Source organism: Stenella coeruleoalba (genome assembly GCF_951394435.1).
Source record: "Stenella coeruleoalba genome assembly, chromosome: 5".
NCBI classification, from domain to species: Eukaryota; Metazoa; Chordata; class Mammalia; order Artiodactyla; family Delphinidae; genus Stenella; species Stenella coeruleoalba.
Genome location: NC_137150.1, coordinates 70,158,610 through 70,178,702, shown reverse-complemented (window position 1 = coordinate 70,178,702; position 20,093 = coordinate 70,158,610). Strand labels below are relative to the sequence as shown.

At 43.6% G+C, this 20,093-nt stretch overlaps 1 pseudogene across 1 annotated transcript in view; it reads left to right on the top strand.

Moving 5' to 3' along the window:
* Window positions 1-4,801, top strand: part of LOC307186359 (D-aminoacyl-tRNA deacylase 2-like) — a 379,916-nt pseudogene extending 375,115 nt beyond the window's left edge. The window contains exon 3 of the transcript in view: window positions 4,323-4,801. The product of the transcript in view is annotated as a D-aminoacyl-tRNA deacylase 2-like (transcript). The remainder of the gene's footprint in view (window positions 1-4,322) is intronic.
* The last annotated feature ends 15,292 nt before the right edge of the window (window positions 4,802-20,093 follow it).

Sequence of the window (20,093 nt, the reverse complement as noted above, 5' to 3'; positions counted from 1 at the left end):
TACTCATGGGCCCAAAAGTTCCCTTGTGCCTTTTATAATACCTTCATCCTGTCCCCAGCCACCCACAGATCTTCTATCACATTAGTCTGCAATTCCTAGAATGTATGATTCCTAGCATCATACAATATGTCCTCTTTTAACTTTTTTTTAATCTGGCTTTTTCACTTAGCATCATCATTCTGAGATTCACCCATGTTGTATGCATGTCCATTCTTTTAAATTGCAGAGTTGTAGTCTGTTGTGTGGATATACCAGAGTGTGCTTATCCATTTCTCTGTTGGTAGACATTTGAGTGATATCCAGTTTCTGGCTGTTAGAAATAAAGCCGCTAAGAACATCTGTGTACAAATCTTTGTTTAGACACAGGCTTTCATTTCTCTTGGGTAGACACCTAGGAATGGGATGGCTAAATCATATGGTGGGCTATATATTTAACTTTTTAAGAAACTGCCAACTATTTTCCAAAGTGGTTTTATCTTTTTACATTTCCACCAATAGTGTAAGAAGGTTCCAATTGCTCTAGATACTTGTCAACACTTGGCATGGTCAGTTTTCAACTTTAGCCATTCTAATAGGTGTATATTTGTACCTCATCTTTTCACGTGCTTATTTGCCATTCTACGTCTTCTTTGGTGAAATATCTATTTAAATATGTTGCCCTTTTTTTTTTTTTTTTTTTTTGGCGATACGCGGGCCTCTCACTGTTGTGGCCTCTCCCATTGCGGAGCACAGGCTCCGGACACGCAGGCTCAGCGGCCATGGCTCACGGGCCCAGCTGCTCCGCGGCATATGGGATCCTCCCGGACCGGGGCATGAACCCGTGTCCCCTGCATCGGCAGGCGGACTCTCAACCACTGCGCCACCAGGGAAACTCCTGTTGCCCATATTTTTAATTGGGTTATTTGAGTCTTATGATTGACCTTTGAGAGTTCTTCATATTTTCTGAGTACAAGTCTTTTTTCAGATCCATAAATATTTTCTCCAGTCTGTGGCTTGTTTTTCATTCCCTTAACAGTGTCTTTTATAGAACAGAAGTTTTTAATTTTGATGATGTCCTATTTATCAATTTCTTTTTTTAATGGATGGTGCTTTAGTTGTGTTTGCCTAACTTGAGCTTGCAACGCTTCTCTCCTATGTTTTCTTCTAGAAGTTTTATAGTTACAGTTTCTACATTTAGGTCTATAATCCATTTCATGATAATTTGTGTTTATCACGAGTTGAAGATTTTTTTGCATATCCAATTGTTTCAGCACCATTTGTTGAAAAAAATCCTTTCTTTATTGAATAATATTTGAAATTTTGTCAAAAATCAGGTGTTCATATGTGCATGGGTTTATTTTTGTACTCTCTATTCTGTTCCACTGATCTATTTGTCTGTCTTTATGCCACTATCACAGTGTCCTAATTAATCTACCTTTACAGTAAGTTTTGAAATCAAGTATTGTTAATCTTGTTCTGGTTTATTTTATTTTGCAAAGCTGTTTTGGTTTTCTAGGTCCTTTGAATTACTGCCATGTGGATTTTAGAATCAGTTTGTCAATTTCTACTAAAAAAAATGTGCTGGGATATTGACGAAACTACCCTTAATTACACGCTGATCACAGTTTTTAAACTTTTTATTTATTTATTTATTTTTGGCCGCTTTGGATCTTTGTTGCTGTGCACGAGCTTTCTCGCCTTTCTCTCTAGGCAAGTGGGGGCTACTCTTCGTTGTGGTGCATGGGCTTCTCATTGCAGTGGCTTCTCTTGTGGAGCACGGGCTCTAGGCATGTGGGCTTCAGTAGTTGTGGTGTGCAGGCTCAGTAGTTGTGGCTTGCGGGCTCTAGAATGCAGGCTCGGTAGTTGTGGTGCATGGGGTCAGTTGCTCTGCGGCATGTGGGATGTTCCCGGACCAGGGATTGAACCCATCTCCCCTGCATTGGCTGGCGGATTATTAACCACTGCACCACCAGGGACGTCCCACTAGTCACATTTAAATTTTACCAAAAATCATTGAGTTGTGGCATTATTCTTAGTATTTTATAGTTGAAGAAACCAAGACTCATATAGGTTATAGAATCTCATTAGTGACACAGTAAAAATTTGAACCCAAGTCTGCTGTAATTCTTGCTACCACTCTACCACAGTGCTTGAAGGAGCTAGCTGGGTCATATGGTGTCCCAGCTCTCAGCTGGCACTCCCCATTGGAACAGTTTGGGATTGTATTTAACACCTGAAGCCATCATTTGCTGTTTACTTGATTGCAAAATAGGCCTTCAAAAACATATTCTTCATGCTCTCTCTGGTCCTCTCTTCATCCTCATTTCTTCCGTGAATGGGGAAAAATGCACACTCTCATCTATGGGTATAATATGTTCCCTCTAAGTCTCACTAACTGTTATTATAATGTGAACTTACCAGACTTGTTTATAAATGTTCAAATATTCATCTCCTTGAAAAGCATGTCACTCTCCTGTTGAAAAACAATTGATGACTCCCCAGTCTTACTGAAATTAAGTTGACTCCTAGAGCATATTGAGAGTAGAAAGAGACCTCAGAGATCATGTATACCAAACAGCGGTGAAGCAGTATTCAACTCTGTTATTTCATATGTGAGAGCTGATTACCAAGGAGAGGAAGGGACATCTTGTAACACCACCTCTAACAGATTTTCTGGGTTTGATTTTGTTTGGTTTTGAGCTCTATCTCAGGATTTTTATTTCAGTCTGGTCTAATGTTTTTGCCTCTAAAAATGTAAAAGACTCACTGTGACATTCAAGGCTCTCCTCAATTGCATTCCAGCTCATCCCCTGTCCTTTTACCATACTCCACTCAAATTGTGCCCACACCAGCAGAGCCCTTCCTGATCTCTGTGCTTTGTTTCTGCTGTCTTCAGCTAGTGATGAACTCCTTTTTTCTATCTGCATCTATTGTTTTCTATCTGCATCTATTTCTTCTGAAATACCTTCACTCCCCGTCATTTGAGGCTGATCTCAAATGCCACCTCTTCCATGAAACCTTCTCTGATTCCCCCAGCTGCATGCATAGGTTCTCCACCACCACCCCAAGTTTTCATTCACCTGGGTCTGAGATGAAAAATACCCTGTGTGGGATTTACAGCAGATAGGTAACTACAGAAGAGAAGATCAGTGAATTTGATGACATAGCAACAGAAACACAAAACGAAAGCCAAAGAGATAAAAAGAGAACAGGAAAAAAAATGAACAGACCATCAGTAAGCTGTGGGACAGCTGCAAGTGACCTAATGCATGTGTAATGGGGATCACAGAAGAGGAGCACAATATTGAAGAAATAATCGCTGAAGTTTTTCTAAACTTAATTAAAACAAACAAACAAACGGTATACTCACAGATACAAGAAGGTGGACAACCCCTCAAACGCAAGAAACAGGAAGGAAAGTACAAGGCATATCCCAATCAAACTGTTTAAAACCAGTGGTAAAAAGAAAATTTAAAAAGCAATTAGAGAAAAAAGACACAGCATGTACAAAGGAACAAAAAGTAGAATCATAACAGATTTCACACTGAAAACACCACCACTCAGAAGACAGTGGAGAAGCATCTTTAAAGTTCTGAAAAGGAAAACCAACTTAGGAATTCATTGCCCAGCAGAAAAACAACTTTGAATATGAAGGTGAAATAAAGACTTCTTCAGACATATAAAAGCTGGAAGACTTACTGCACTTAGTATGTGAATCTCTAGGTCCATTCATGTTGCTGCAAATGGCATTACTTCATTCTTTTTTTGGCTGTGCCAGGAGGCTTGCGAGATCTTAGTTCCCCAACCAGGGATCAAATCTGGGCCCTCAGCAGTGAAAGCACTGAGTCCCAACCACTGGACGACCAGGGAATTCCCATATTTTATCCATTTTTTATGGCTGAGTAATATTCCATTATATTTATATATATATATATATATATATATATATATATATATATATATATATGTCTCACATCTTCTTTATCCATTCATCTGTCAAAGGACACTCAGGTTGCTTCCATGTCTTGGCTATTATAAACAGCACTACTATGAACATCGGGTGCATGTATCTTTTCAAATTAGAGTTTTTGTCTTCTTTGGATATATGCCCAGGAGTGGGATTCCTGGATCACATGGTGACTCTATTTTTAGTTTTTTAAATGAACCTCCATATCATACGATATCAATTATATGCGGAATCTAAAAAAAATGTTACAAATGAACTTATTTACAAAATGGAAACAGCCCTGAGCCCCGGGGGGTGAGCTTGTGCAGCGGGAGGCCGGAACCTGTGGGATATCTGCGTGGGCTTGAGCCGTGGCTGAAAGTGGCCACCCCCTCAGGCCCGGGCCCTCCTGCAACAGTGCCTGCACGCCCAGCTGCAAGTATGCCCTGCCGAGGGGGACACTGCGGCCCAGTGGGTGGAGGTCCAGAGAGGATTAGTGATCTACGTGTGATTTTTCAAGGGAGCTGATAAAGAGCTTCTTCCCAAAATGGTTAATATACTGTTAAATGTGAAATTAAGTGAAACAGAAAATGGCAAGCACGTCTTTATATTGGATCTATCAGGCAACATTCTTACCATCCCTCAAGCCACCCTTGCGGGGAGAGTAAAAGGAAGAAGCGTGCAGTATCACTCTAACTCTGGAAAAGAAGAGGGGTTAGAACTTTATTCCCAATTTGTGACTCTGTAGAAAAGAATTAGCTGCTAACAGCAAGTGTGCTGAAGCTGGGGGTTGTAGTGGAACGTGGCACTTACGGCAACAGGCAGGTGTTAAAGCTTGACAGCAATGGTCCATACACACACCTAATTGAGTTTTGAAAAATTAAAAGTTTCTATAGTTGTAATTAGATTCTCTTCCCCTTCTTCTTGAGTACACTAATCTGCAGCATTTTTAGACAAGAAAATCCTGGGTCCCATCCATAACTCTGCAGCCTGCTAATTGGATGACCTTGCCACGTCACCTAAACACTGGATCTCAGTCACCTTCCATCCTGCTTTCCCCTAAACTCACACTCAAAAATTTGAAAAATGCCTTCTATTCACTTTATGGTCATTGATAAGAACATGGAAATGTTCCTAGAGAGCTGTATTTAAGCATTTTACAATTAAGCATTCTATGTAACCAAGAAAAATATATTTCTTATACCCTCAAATGTATGTAGTATGTAATAAAAATCACTATTTGGGTTAAAACTAGGTAAAACCCAGCACAAACTGATAATAACTTTGTCAATTTTGTTTTAGCATTTCAGATTTCCATATTTTGAATGAAAGAATATGCAATTTACTATTCCTTCTAATCATATCTATGAAAATGTAATACAGAAATGTTATTGTGCATTTTAATATTACTTTCCAAGGACATCCAAGTGCTTTAAATTATTTTAAGAATCTTTAGTTGATATAGGAACAAGGTATGGGGGACTAAAAGTTGGTTTTTTTGTTTGTTTGTTTGTTTGTTTTTGCTGTACGCGGGCCTCTCACTGCTGTGGCCTCTCCCACTGCGGAGCACAGGCTCCGGACGCGCAGGCTCAGCGGCCATGGCTCACGGGTCCAGCCGCTGTGCGGCATGTGGGATCTTCCCGGACCAGGGCACGAACCCGTGTCCCCTGAATCGGCAGGCGGACTCTCAACCACCGCGCCACCAGGGAAGCCCTAAAAGTTGTTTTTATTTAATATACTAATGGCTTAATATTCTGTTTCTCAGTTTTTTACCAAAATAATGTGTGTTGCATTTTGTCTTTGGTTTTTAAAAGTTACTGTTTCATTGAATTAGTGTTCATAAATCTTTTAGGAAGTTCCTTTCTTGTCGGTTTAGATTGCTATAAAAGGAATAAAAAAGGATGCTTTCTACAGGAAAAACAAACAAACAAAACAAAATGGAAACAGACTCACAGACATAGAAAACAAATTTATGGTTACCAAAGGGGCGGGGCGTGGGGAGGGATAAATTAGGAGTTTGGGATTAACAGATACGCATGACTATATATAAAATAGATTGAAAAACAAGGACCTACTGGATAGCACAGGGAACTATATATTCAATATCTTGTAACAACCTATAATGGAAAAGAATCTAAAAAGGAATATATATATATATATATATATATATATATATATATATATGAATCACTTTGCTGTACACCTGAAACTAACACAACACTGTAAATCAACTATACTTCAGTAAACTAAATAAATAAAAAGCTGAAAGAGTTCAGCAGCAGCAGGCTTATACTATAAGAAATAGCAATAGAAATTCATTAAAAATGATACCAGATGGAAATCTGGATCTATGGAAAGGACTGGAGAGTCCCAGGAATGGTAACTACATGAGTAAGTGTATATGAGCTTTCTTATTACAAGTCCCTTTCAAAGATCATTTTTAAAAACATAATTGCCTGTTTAAAGCAAAAATAATAGCAATGTATTGGGGACTTTATAACATAGGTCGAAGTAAAATGTATGACATCAATACACTGTATAAAGTTTCTTAGCCATTATCACAATTAAGAGCTTATTACGCCAAAGGTGAAATATGAAGTTCACTTTTTGAAGTACATCCTTCCGTGCAGCTGAAATGCCACCTCCTCCAAAAAGGCCACCTAGGTTGATGGGCTTTCTTTGGTCTGTCTTCCCACAGCACTCCATGCCCCTTTTAGCAGTGCTCGTTCTCTAAAGTTATTGTCTGTGATCCAGCATTATTACTCTCCTCCTCATGTTCAATCCCTACCAAACTGTTTGTAGAAAAGCTTGAGCCTCCTAGATCTCTCTGAGTTCGAAAGAACAAATTTAATCAGAGAAGTGAGGAAACGCAAAAGCAAAGGAAAACAGTCAAGCAAGACAAATAATAATAATTTAGCCATAAAACAAAGTCAAGGACCTTTAGTTCCTCCTCAAGGGCTATAGGTAATATCCTGAGCCATATCCTTGAGTTGTTTTGCAGATACTAAAACCCCCAGAAGGGCTTTCCTGGTGGCGCAGTTGTTGAGGGTCCACCTGCTGAGTCAGGGGACGCGGGTTCGTGCCCTGGCCCAGGAGGATCCCACGTGCGGCGGAGCGGCTGGGCCCATAAGCCATGGCCGCTGAGCCTGCGCATCCGGAGCCTGTGCTCCGCAATGGGAGAGGCCACAGCAGTGAGAGTCCCGCGTATCGCAAAAACAAAAACAAAAGCAAAACAAAACAAAACAAAAAAACCCCAGCAGAGCAAGAGGGAGGGGATACGGGGATATATGTATACGTATAGCTGATTCACTTTGTTATACAGCAGAAACTAACACAACATTGTAAAGCAATTATACTCCAAAAAAGATGTTAATAAAAACAAAATAAAATAAAACCCCCAGCAGGTGGAAGAAGTTAACTATGCTGACCACAGGCATGTGGACCTCAGAACCAGGTTGACGATGTTAACTCCAGAAATACCATGCTGTTACCTCACCACCAACCAATGAGAAGAATGTCCACGAGCTGATCATGCACCTGCAACCCTCACCCTTAATGTTGCCTTTAAAAACCCTCTCTGAAAGCTATCGGGGAGTTCAGGTCTTCTGAGCATGAGCTGCCCCTTCTTGCTTGGGACCCTGCAATAAATGCTGTACTTTCCTTCACCACCACCGGGTGTAAGTAGACTGGCTTTGCTGCACATCGGGCGGGCAGACTCAAGTTTGGTTCTTCACCTGTGAGCGAAGAAGTTGAACTCCCAGCTCTGGCACGCTTTCTGTAAGCCATTTCCTCTTCCTGCCACCCTATCCCACCACTACCACTCCACACGCACACACAGAAAAAGGCTTTAGGAATGCAAAAAGGAGTGGGATATCTATCACTCAGCAGAGTGTAGTAAGAGGGAATTTTCCAGCCTCCATCGCCTGGGACAGTTTTCAGATAGGAGAACGGACCAGATTCAGGACAGGAACGAATCAGGTGTATTCCAGTGGTGTGGAAAGAATCCTGAACTGACCTGTCTTCTGATGTTTCTGGATGGCGGCATGGAAGGTACAGTGAGGCATGATGGGCAGGGCAGCGCCTCCTTCTTAGAACATACTCCCAAGCCTGTGCATGGACATGGGCTTATAGTCCTCCTATGCACAGCCCATCTGGCCCCATAATGGAGCCCGGGACCACACACTGGCACTGGAAGGGCCCCACGAGACTCAGACCAACTCTGTCCTTTGGCAAGGCCAACCTGATACCAGAGCACTGAGGGGCTTGCCCAAGCAAGGGTGGAGGTGAGATCAGCGTGAGCGCTGCACTGTAACCAAGCCTTGCTGGACAAACACACAGTACCTTGGCTTCAAATGCCAAGGGAAAGTTTCAAATGCAAAAGGTTTAAAACAGGGGAAAGTAATTTACGTTAGAAGTCCGAATAGGAGAGTGGTCACTGTTGCAGGAGGTGATCCTGGGAGGGAGCACAGGTGGGCTGTGGGATGCCGGAAACGTTCAGGTTCTTGACCTGAGGGATACAAGGGTGTGGCAGTTTCCATCAAGCTGGACAGGTGACACATGTACGTTATATTTCAATAAGAAAGTATTTTTAACAAATGAATGAAAAGAGAGAGGAAAGGAAGCATGTGGCCCAGACACTGTGCTGGGCAGCCCCCAGTAGGTGAAGAGGGCAGTGTGTCCGGCACCCCAGCTGTGCCCCTGGGAGGGGCTGAGGGCCGGTCGCCTGCGCGTGTTGTCAGAGCTAACAGCCGGGCCTCCGAGTGCACTGTCTCCTCTGTGTACACAGGGTGTTAGGCCAGGCTCCACCGAGCTGCACTTCATGGTGACAAAGACAACAATGCCACCATCTCGTAACTGTCAACAGCATCGCTGTGCTCAGGGCTTTGTTCCAATATTTGCGGAGCCAGAAGGGCCAGGTCGCCTTTACGATATTGACTTAGATTCATCACTTACCAGAGAAAGCAGAGCGCCCAGGCCTGCTGGCTCGCTGCTGAAGCCTTTGGGACGTGCGTGACCTTGGGCAGAATGTGCGGGGTCTTAGAAAACCGACCCGCTTGGCTGTTGTCACTCTTATCTTCCCTGTGGACCTGGGGGTCAGGAGTCACAAATTTCCAGACTGCCGATCAAGATTCTCTCAAGTCCTCTATAATCCACCCTGCCAGATTTGCAGAGGGAGCTGGGGAAGCTGAAGCAGAAAGTTTACATCTTGAACTGAAGATTTCGGGAAATGGCATTAGAAAGCTTTTCATGAGGAAGTTTTCTTATTTTATAGGAAAAGGAACTTTTTTTTTTTTTCTTAACTGGATTAAACTCTATAAATGCCAAATATCTTAGCCTCTAGCTCGGGGTTTTATTGCTCCCAATCATTTCTGAGTGAGACGCTTCACCACTGACAAATACGAGAGACCACTTTCCAGAAACTCGTGTTGCCAGGGGAAGCTCCCCGCTCCCCTTTGTGAGTCGGGGCCTCAGCGTCCCGCCCTGACCTGTGACCTCCGGGCTCCCGGCCTCGCTGTCAGCGGGAGAAAGCGAGGGGCCAGCCTGCGTCAGCTGGACAAACGAGGGCCTGGCAACACGGCCTTGGGCTCTGCTCTCCACGAGGAGCTGACCCCTCGCAGCAGGTGCCCTGTCCCCAGGGCAGCCTTGCTGTCCGGTCAGGTGGCAAGAAGCTCAGGCATCTCTGCTGTCTGAGAGGGTTTCTCTTCTTCCCGTTTTATGAGAAGAGCTCTGCCGAGACTCTGTGCCCTGCCCTCTGTCTGTCTCCAGGGCCCACACATTCAGCGAGCCCCCCGGTAGCCATTCATTTAGCCAGTTTCCTGGGCCACAGCGTCCCCTGGGGACCCCACTTTGGTGGGCAGCAGCGGAACAAGACGCCCTGCTGTTTCCCTTCCCTTTTAATTACACGGGGACAAGCTTCCTTGGGCTGACTTTGGGAGGCAAGCCCCGGGCCAGCCTGGCTGCCCTCCACGAAACAATGCACACATGTTCCAGAGAATTCCCTTCTCGCCTAATCCGGGCTAGGAAGAAAAGGGCTTTTCTTCTTGTTGTCAAAGGGGGTCTTCGATGCTAAGATTCCATTTTGTGTCTCAAGTCATGTCACGGGACTTCTGCCTCGGCCTTACTGCCTGCTCTTTAGAAATGAAAGACACAGTCCGTGCTTCACCTCAGGACAAGTCCCCCTCCCCTTCCCTGAAAATACAGGGGCTGGGGGCCAAGAGAAGCGGGAAAATCTTCCAGCTCCCACTGTTCCTTTCTTACCCAGGCAACCTCAGCTTTTTGGACTATTTGCCCAAAGGATGAGTGGGGGAGGGCTGGGCCTCACCTGCTGATCTCAAGGGTCATGAATATTCTTATAATCCCCTGGAAAGAAGGGCCCTTTCATTAGAGAAGCAGATTCCTCTGCCTCTCCGCTCCACAGCCTCTGGGGCCCAGCTGGCTTCTCCAGATTTTCCTAAGGCCTGGCTATGCTGCTTTCCATCGCGAATCCACGCCCCTATTTTATAGATGAAATAAAGGAAATAACAGCAAAGAAGTTACAGACACGCAACCTGTGCTTAGAAGGGAGCTGGGTTCAGTACCCAGAGGAGAACAAACTTCCTGCATCACTGGTAGTTGCAGGCACTTATATGTTTACACTTTACCTTGTTTGGCAAAAGGATTGGAGGTAGCTTTTGGAAATACCCATGAAAATTCAGAGGAAGAAATCAAAGATAAGTGCAGGGGGAGTGGCAGAATGAAATCAAGGCAGAGTAAAATAGGTTTAGACGTGTAAACGTAAGTTTCCATTTGTGAGCCAGGCTCAGGCTAAGCTGAGAATGTAGCTTCCGGCTTCCTAGAAGCCAAAGAAAAGGGAGAAAAGTGGTGGATAGAAGGTCAGAGCATACCAGTCTCTCAAGGGAAGCACAGTTCTCCTTGAATCTGAGGCCTGAGACTCCCCGCCCAAGGCCCCCAGGAATGGTGAAATGGTGAGTCCTCAAATAAACAAAAACACTAGGTACTTCATTAAAAATATCATCTCTGATGTAACAGTTTCCTTAAGTTGTGTTTTAAAATGGTTGAACTTAAAACTCACACAGCAATGATAATTGACATTCACTAGACTCCCATCTAACCCTTGTATTTAAAATATATCCTGAATTCAGGCTAAGAAACTAAGAAATAATTCTCATGGGGATTGCATTGCGGCAGATATTTTAAACAAAGGCTCTGATCCTGTCGCTAAGCCTCATAGTACAAAGCAATGATTTTCAAAGTTTTAATCTCTTAGAAAGTATCGTACACCCCAAAGTTTTTGTTGACATGGGTTTATGTCGATTGATATTTACTATTGGATATAATAGTTGATACTGATATATTCAAAACTGAAACTGAGAAATATTTAAAATACTCATTAATAATTTTTTTAAAATAAAATGATTCCATGTTAATATAAAATACATTTCTTATGAAAAACAAAAGAGTGTGGTAACACGAGTAGCTATTTTTTTTTAATTTATTTATTTTTGGCTGTGTTGGTTCTTCATTGCTGCATGTGGGCTTCTCATTGCGGTGGCTTCTCTTGTTGCGGAGCACGGGCTCTAGGCACGCGGGCTTCAGTAGTTTTGGCACGCGGGCTCAGCAGCTGTGGCACACGGGCTTAGTTGCTCCGTGGCATGTGAGATCCTCCCGGACCAGGGATCGAACCCGTGTCTGCTGCACTGGCAGGTGGACTCTCAACCACTGTGCCACCAGGGAAGTCCACGAGTAGCTTTAAAAAAAATTTTTTTTCTGCAATTCTCTTTAGTGTCTGGCTTGATAGAAGATAGATGGATTCTTCTATCTGCTTCTGCATCCAATCTGTTGCAATATGTTGTTTTGGTTAAGGAGGTGAAGAAAACCTGGTCTCACGCAGTAATGGGATGAGAAAAAACAAGAAGAATGGAAGAGCCTTTCCAGGTAATTGTGCAGCTTCTTTGATGCTACACAAACACTTGACACGTCAGTAAACTTATCCTCTATGACATAAAATCCCTTGGTCTATCTCCTGCTTGGAGAGGACCTTTCCTCATGCCTGATCTGGACCCATTATGCACTAGCCGTTCAGAAAATATTGGTTTCCTTGCTTATGCAGATCTTCCAACTGACACATTTCTTTTTACAATATGAACAAAATCACATTCATGAATACCATCTTCCATCTCATCAGAAAAATATTGAGAAGTTGTCAAGCTCATTTTGTTTTTCCAAATTCTCATTTTTGCTTAAATGTGTCAGTTTTACCATTGGCAACCAGTACAACAGAGGTGTTTTCCTTAAAGTGGCAGGTTCACTCTTAGTTTTGAGAAAATGTCTGCTTTATGAGTCAGTTTGAATTACCATAGTTGATTAGTCATTCTTTTAAGCAAAGTGGTGTTCCTTGAAAGAAATGACAGTTTAGGTCATATATCAAATAATTGCACGAGTACTTTTTATCAAGATGACTGTGATATTTCGGGTTACAAAGGGTTTTATGTGACACTCCTACTTTGTCAGACTATTAAAAAAGCATGTACTTAAGGGCTGAGGTTTAATAAAACTAAAAATCGATAAAATACATTAATATCATAGCAATACGAATTAATAAAATAAATGAATAATTTTTACTGTTTCATCAAGCCATTCTTTAAGTAAAACTAGTTTGTTTGTTTATTTTAAACTGTGAGCGCATGGTGGTAAAGATGACACAACGCTCATCAGCACAGGTTGTGCCACTGTCGTGATTCATGCTACGCAGTATTACCCATGGCTGTTTTTGCAGAGCCAGTGAATGTCAACATAGTGAAAATAAAATATCAGTGTTATTATAAAATCATTTTGACCTTGTTGAGTACCGACAGGGTCTTGAGTACCCCCGGGGTCCCACCCTTACCAACTAACTGCTGGTGTAGAGGAAGACTTGGCATCTAAGATGGCAGGTACTCTAGGAGAGACTCCAGATGCCAAAAAAGGAAAAGGCAAGGATTTCTTTCTGAAAATGTTCTATATTTTGAGTACAGCTCTGAGAGCTAAAGGAATCAGAAATGCATCCTGTGTTTATAATGTGATAAATATTTCAGAAGTTTAGTGCTATAATCAAGTTATTTCATTAAGGTTAGATAAATGCTTAATATAAGCCAATAACTGAATTCTGCTCATTTCATCACAGTATCTTATCTACCATACTGATATATTTTAAACATTAAATGAGATAATAGCTCTGAAAGCTGTATGCCAATTCAGGGCAGTTTTATTTAGAAAAGGCAGTTTTATATAAAAATAGAATCACTTACGGTTACCAAGGAGGGGGCAGGAGGGATAAATTGGGAGATTGGGATTGACATATACACAGTACTATATATAAAATAGGTAACTAATAAGGACCTACTGTATAGCACAGGGAACTCAATACTCTGTAATGATCTATATGGGAAAAGAATCTAAAAAAGAGTGGATATATGTATATGTATAACTGATTCACTTTGCTGTACAGCAGAAACTAACACAACATTGTAAATCAACTATACTCCAATAAAAATTAATTATAAAAAAATAGAATCAAAGTTTTTACAAATGTCAGCATTAGAAGGACCTTTAGTGAACAGCCAATCAAACCCTTTTATTTTATCAACAAGGAAATTAAGACTAAAGTTGCAAAGGACCTTCCAAATCACAGCAAATCCTGGGCCAATTTTTTGCCAGTTGAAGTGAAAAGTTAATTATTTATCCCAGATAGCAAATGAAAAAAGAGATGACACTCACACGCTCACAAACACATAAACCTGAATAAACATATAGCAGTGAGCATTACCTTATATGTAACTCAACGTCTATATACTGTATGTTTTACAGACGTGAACAGTTCACTCATTTGAACAGTTTTTCAATATTTGTTATGTGCCAGATGCTGTGCTAGATGTTAGGGATAAGATCTATGATACCCAGTGTCTGCCCTTAAAGACCTTTCACTCTTGTGAAGAAATGTATGTAAAGCGGCAGTCCCAGGACACGATGCTGTGTTAGGACAGGCAGATGCGTGGGGCGCTAATGGAAAAGCAGCCAGTCCAGGTGGGAGTCGGGAAGGAAGGGAGGGGTCACAAAAGTTACCCAGAGGAGGTGGTGCTGGATCAGGGTCCCCATGGATGGACGAAGGTTATCAGAGCAAGTGTGTGTGCAGGAAGGTCTGTGGCTCTTGATGTGGATGTGGGCTGAGGGGATGGTTGGAATTGCTATCAGAGAAATGGGCTATGTGCTAAAGAGTTTGAACTTCATTTGCAAGTTATCTGGAGACAGTTTTAATCAAAAACGGTCACATGCATTTTAGAGTCTTCTTTCTGGCAAGAGTGTAAGGGATGCTTAAGATAGAAATGAAAATGAAGGCATGTGGCAGGAAGAGAGGTGAGCCATGGGGCCATCTGAGGTGTGCAGAGACAGGAGGATGAGCACCGAAGATACTAAGATCAAAACTGTAGACATTGGTGACTGGGTTTGGTGCTTGTATCAGGGACAGGGAGACTCCTAGGTGTCTTTCTTGGTAGCTATTACAGTGCCTGTCACCAAAATAGTGAGATCTGGAGAAGGGAGAGGTTTAAAATGGAGAAAGGGGCGGCTGCACTTCGGACAGGTTGGGTGTAAGACACCTAGGGCACATGCAAGTAGGGAGCTGGAGCTGGGGTTTGGAGTGTGGGGACAGGAACAGGATGGAGCTGGAGAGTTGAGAGTCACAAGCAAATGTGGCTGGGGGTCAACCAGCCAGGAGGAAGAGGAGACAGAAAAGGAGAGTGCTGAGGGAGCGCTCCGGGAAACGCCCGCACTCGGGAAGCTCTGTGGACAGTCCTGACGATCAGCAACCATTGTGTGATAAGAACGAAGACCAGGAGAAAGTGGGGTCACAAAATTACAGAAGTCAAAGAAGTACGAGTTGAGAGAGAGAGAGAACGCATGTCACAAAGTATTAAATGGCCTTCATGGACCAAGCAAAGTAAGTAGAGCAGCGTTTGGGGACATTAGCAGCACGGAAGTCACTGGGGGCCTCCGAGAGGGGCGGTTGGCCGAGGGGCAGTGGTGGGAGCAGCAAGGACGTGGGGAGGGAGGCCCAGCTGACAGAGGAAATGCCAGCTTGGAGCTTGGAGTGAGCTGTAGATCGAGTACAGGGTGATCTCTCTTCCAAGGCACTTGGCTGAGAATGAGAGTGCATGCTTTACAGATATACGGGGTTTACTGAAGATACCAATTTACTTCTAGATCCTGGGATTCAAGGACATTTTAAAAGTTCATTGGCTTTATTTCCAGATGACTCTCTCCAGAAGTACCCAGAAGACAGTAAAGTGGCGGTATAAAATGAAGACAAAGGAAAACCCATTCAAACTGAAAAATGTCAAAGTAGCTCACGTGAGCAACCATACGGAATAAGATGCCAACGATCCAACTTTCCTCATACTCACGTGGTAAAGCATGGCCTGGCGGCAGGGCTAGGAGGACACAGCGAGCCAGTCCCTTTGCTGCCCACCATGAACATAAGGATTCACACAACTCTCCCTGTGCCCTCTCAGGCAGCCTATCCATAGCTATTTAAAAAAAATTTTTTTTCATTTATTTATTTATTTTTTGGCTGCATTGGGTCTTCGTTGCTGCGTGCAGGCTTTCTCTAGTTGTCACAAGCGGGGGCTACTCTTCATTGCCGTGCATGGGCTTCTCACTGTGGTGGCTTCTCTTGTTGGGAACACGGGCTCTAGGCGCACGGGCTCAGCAGTTGTAGCACGTGGGCTCAGCAGTTGTGGCACGTGGGCTCAGTTGCTCCGTGGCATGTGGGATCTTCCCGGATCAGGGCTCAAACCTGTGTCCCCTGCATCGGCAGGTGGATTCTTAACGCGGCGCCACCAGGAAAGTTCCTCCATAGTCTTTTTAAAAACCTACTTTGTGTCAGGTCTTTGTCCTCGCCTGTTCCAGCGCATATTAAGCCCCTGCCCTTCCCTCTGGCAGGGAGGGGCTGCTGGGTGTGAGGTGTTTCCTTGGAAGTCAGGAGCAACCCAAGACTGGGCTGCCTGGTTCCCAGGGATTTGCGTGTGGTGAGGTGTGGCACTGAGCCCGAGAAACAGAAAAATATTCTATCTGCAAACATCCCCAAGGGGGCTGGAACTCTCTTATCTACAGCTCCCAGATGCCAGCCTTCTGAAGTCACAACCTCTCAAACTTCTCTGACGTCCTTTGCCGACAGCAAATTCTTCCTCAGGCTTCCTACTAATAAGCAATGCAGGCTATTTCCAGTAGAGAAACAGTTTACAGCACCGTGCAGTGGTTAAGTGCACCGACGAGGGGACAGATTGCCAGGGTGGAAATCCCAGCTTTGCCACTTGCAAGCTAAGTAGACTGACAGCTTGAACAACTCAGAGATGTCATTTTTTCCCCCCATCTGTAAAAGGGGAAAATACCGGTACCTACCTCTCAGGGTTGTGGAAACCAACACACAGGTTAAGTGCTTACAACAGTGCCTGACACATAATAAGCACTCAATTAATGTTGGTATCATTATTTAGAAGGATTTAGGAGAGAAACACCTTGTACCCGGTTTGGAGGCAAATATGATGCCTTTCACTTAAAAGAGAATGTAATCTGGAAAGTGTCCTGCTTGACTTACTTGGACCAGGAGACACTTTTCCTCGGTGTTGGGAGAACATCTTTAGATGCCAAGTTTAATCAGTGGTAGGAACTTTGGGACCATCCTGGAAGAGGAAGGGGCTCTGATAAGGTCACTCATCACATGAACGCAGAGCATGATTAGAAGCATGGCCCTTTGGCTTCATGGCCTGTGCTCTGCCTTTGCTCTCCTGTAGATAAACACATAGGTTTCAAACCCTGTATGTGTGTGCTTGTCAGGGCCTTGCCCTTCTCAGCAGTGGCCTTCCTCCTGGTAGAGTTTCTCCAACTAGATTTCTTTTTCTGGAAACAGCGATGAATTCTTGGTTACAAATCCAGGATAAACACACACACACACTACACAATAGACTCTCCTTTTTGAAAAAAGCACCCTTTAGTTAGTGAGCTTATTTTATTCAAGCTGCACCACAAATACAAAATAATTACCAAAATTCTGGGCTACCTCCTCCTCAATAAACCTTAAAAATAAATGTGCTCTGGGGGCTTCCCTGGTGGCGCAGTGGTTGAGGGTCCGCCTGCCGATGCAGGGGACGTGGGTTCGTGCCCCGGTCCGGGAGGATCCCACATGCCGCGGAGCGGCTGGGCCCGTGAGTCATGGCCGCTGAGCCTGCGCGTCTGGAGCCTGTGCTCCGCGGCGGGAGAGGCCACGGCAGTGAGAGGCCTGCGTACCGCAAAAAAAATAAATTTTAAAAAAATAAATAAATGTGCTCTGAATACTCAGAATTCACTTAAACTATGAAAAACTAGCATGACAAGTGCCATTTTCCCCGGCTGAGGTTCACCAGGGTGACCTTCAGAACTTGAAAAACTTTGATGTTTAGAGCAAAAGACTTATGTAAGTACGTGCATCTCATTCAATTGGGGTTTTCCCTTAGCGAGGACTTGCCCGATGTGCCGGAAGTAGGACATCCAGTTCTCCCTTTATGAACATACCCCCAGTTTTGCCAAGCAGCTCACAACATGCAAAGGAACCACCAAGGCAGGAGAGTTGAGGAGGTGAGGGAAAAGGCTGTTAGCACACGGCCAGCCCATCCAATACCTGCCCTTTGTTCCAGGCTCTGCACTCAAACCTTCCTGGAATCCCAGAAAGACTTGGCCAACAAGCCAGCCTCGGAACTTCAGGCAGCCTCTCTGAGCCAGAGTTTACGTACGGTAAAATTTTCCCTTCAGTCCAGCCTCATCATTAGTGAAGCTAGAGCTCTAGGTATATAAATGAAGCTAAAAATCTATGCATCTCTAAGAATGAGCAGAAATCATATTATTTGCAGAAGCCCTAGTAATACTGTCACTCAAATCCATGGAGGCCAGAGGTGAGCAGAAAGTTACCGTTTAAATCAGGTTTCAAACGGTGACCCATGGGTGGGCAGTGTGTTACAGATGTTTCTGTCCGACTCACACACTGTTTAAAAGATTCTTAAAATCAGCTGCTAATATTTAAAAGGCAGGAGGTTTCATATGATTATCCGGATCCCCAACTTCTTTTACAAATGACTGAGGCATGGGCTTCCCTGGTGGCGCAGTGGTTGAGAATCCGCCTGCCGATGCAGGGGACACGGGTTCGTGCCCCAGTCTGGGAAGATCCCACATGCCGCGGAGGGGCTGGGCCCGTGAGCCATGGCCGCTGAGCCTGCGCGTCCGGAGCCTGTGCTCCGCAACGGGAGAGGCCACAACAGTGAGAGGCCCGCGTACCGCAAAAAAAAACAAAACAAAACAGAAAAAACACAAATGACTGAGGCATTACATTTGTGGCCCCTGATTTAAATCTTCATGGAACAGAAGCAATACTTCCCTTGGGAGTCAGGAGGCAAGGGTTCTAGCTCGACCACTAATTGAACAAATTGCTTCTTCTCTCTGGGTCTCTTTTCTTCTTCTTTCTTTTTTTTTTTTTATAACAAAACAAGAGCTATCATTGTTCTAAAACTATAATTCACTTTCTAGATAAGCAAACAAGTCCAAGGGTAAAAAAATGATATAACTCCTCTAGAAATCACACCATACTCTGTACAGTTAGCTAGGTGGTAGAAGGTTTTAAAAAGGTTTCAGTGTGTGTATATATATATATATATATATATATATATATATATAAAAAACTGGTAACACAAAAGATTATCCAAACTATAGGCATCTGTATAAAAGCCATGGTAACTCAGAAAGAGGAAGCTATTTTTAAAGGAAGAAGTGCTCTGTCTCATACGGGAAGATGGAAGCTGCCCACCACCAGATGCTGAACATGCAGACGTGCCGTGTATCCATCTGCCATGGAAATTTCCTTATTTCCACATTCTCATCTTGTAGTTTTGAGGGTGAGCATGCCACGCCTCGGCCGTGGAGGCTTTCTGCTCCAGTGGCTTCAGACAAAGTTACCATTAACTCCGCAACCTGCAAAAAAATTATTTGACACAAAGGATTCCAAAATGTCCTCCTCTCCCCCTACAAGCCCACAAACAAATGGTACAGGAATGAGGTCAGAAAGGAATCCCCCGCCTACCAGGCCCCTGAATTCATTTACCTACCTCAGAGCCCATTCAGGGGAAGGGGTGGGACCGGGAACAAGAGACCCTCGGAGGCCAAGTGGAGTTTGGGGGTCGAGCGCTACATTACAAGATCTGACAGGCCTTTGCCAGCCTTCAGCTTCTTTGTGTCTCTCACATAATAGAGAAACACAAACTGAGCAGCACACGATCTGTGGTTACACCCTTGGACAGAGCGCACTCTTTGCAAATGCTAATAGTATTGTAGCATCCTGTCACCCGGGAACACAAAAAAAGGATGTTGATTTTCACATGAACCAGAACAGGCCCATTGTACACAAGTTGGTGACCAACTTGTAGTATCTGCACATCAAAAGCCCAGCCAATCATAGGGTACACAGCTGGCGAACCACACCAACCCGGGCGCCTGTCCCAGAGAACGAGATCCTAATGCCCTGTCCACCGCTACGGTGACAAAACATAGTGCTTTTGACGTGAATGGGCCCACAGTCTCAGGATCCTGATTTAGCAATTAGTATAATTAGTAAGAATGTAAGTGTCTCAGATATTTAAAAAGAGAAATCTGAATGTATGAAAATGGGCGTGGCTTCGTGCTCTTGCTGAGAGCCTTCGGTATGGCAGAAGCAGCAGAGGGCAGGGATATTCAACTAGGCACTCATACTAGGGGGGATCTGATACTGGACTAGAGGAACTCACGAGAATGTTGGCAGGGAAGTATTTATTACCTATTCCTATCTTAAGGGTCCTGGGAAACTAGAAACTCTCAGGGCAAGAAAATTAAATAAAGAATATAAATGATATTCCTGAAAATAAACTTAGAGATTGTAAAGGCTTCTGTTAATAGCTTTCCTTTCAAGTGCTAAATTTATTAGAAATCAAAAGGCAGTCAAAATTGGGGAAAATAAAATATTCAATCAAGGTTTTGAAAACTGGGGTAAAAATAATTCTGCATCTTAACAGTTGGGCTAACTCAAAAAGGATCAGAGAATCTGTAGAGGTAAAATGGGGAAATTAACATGATTAAC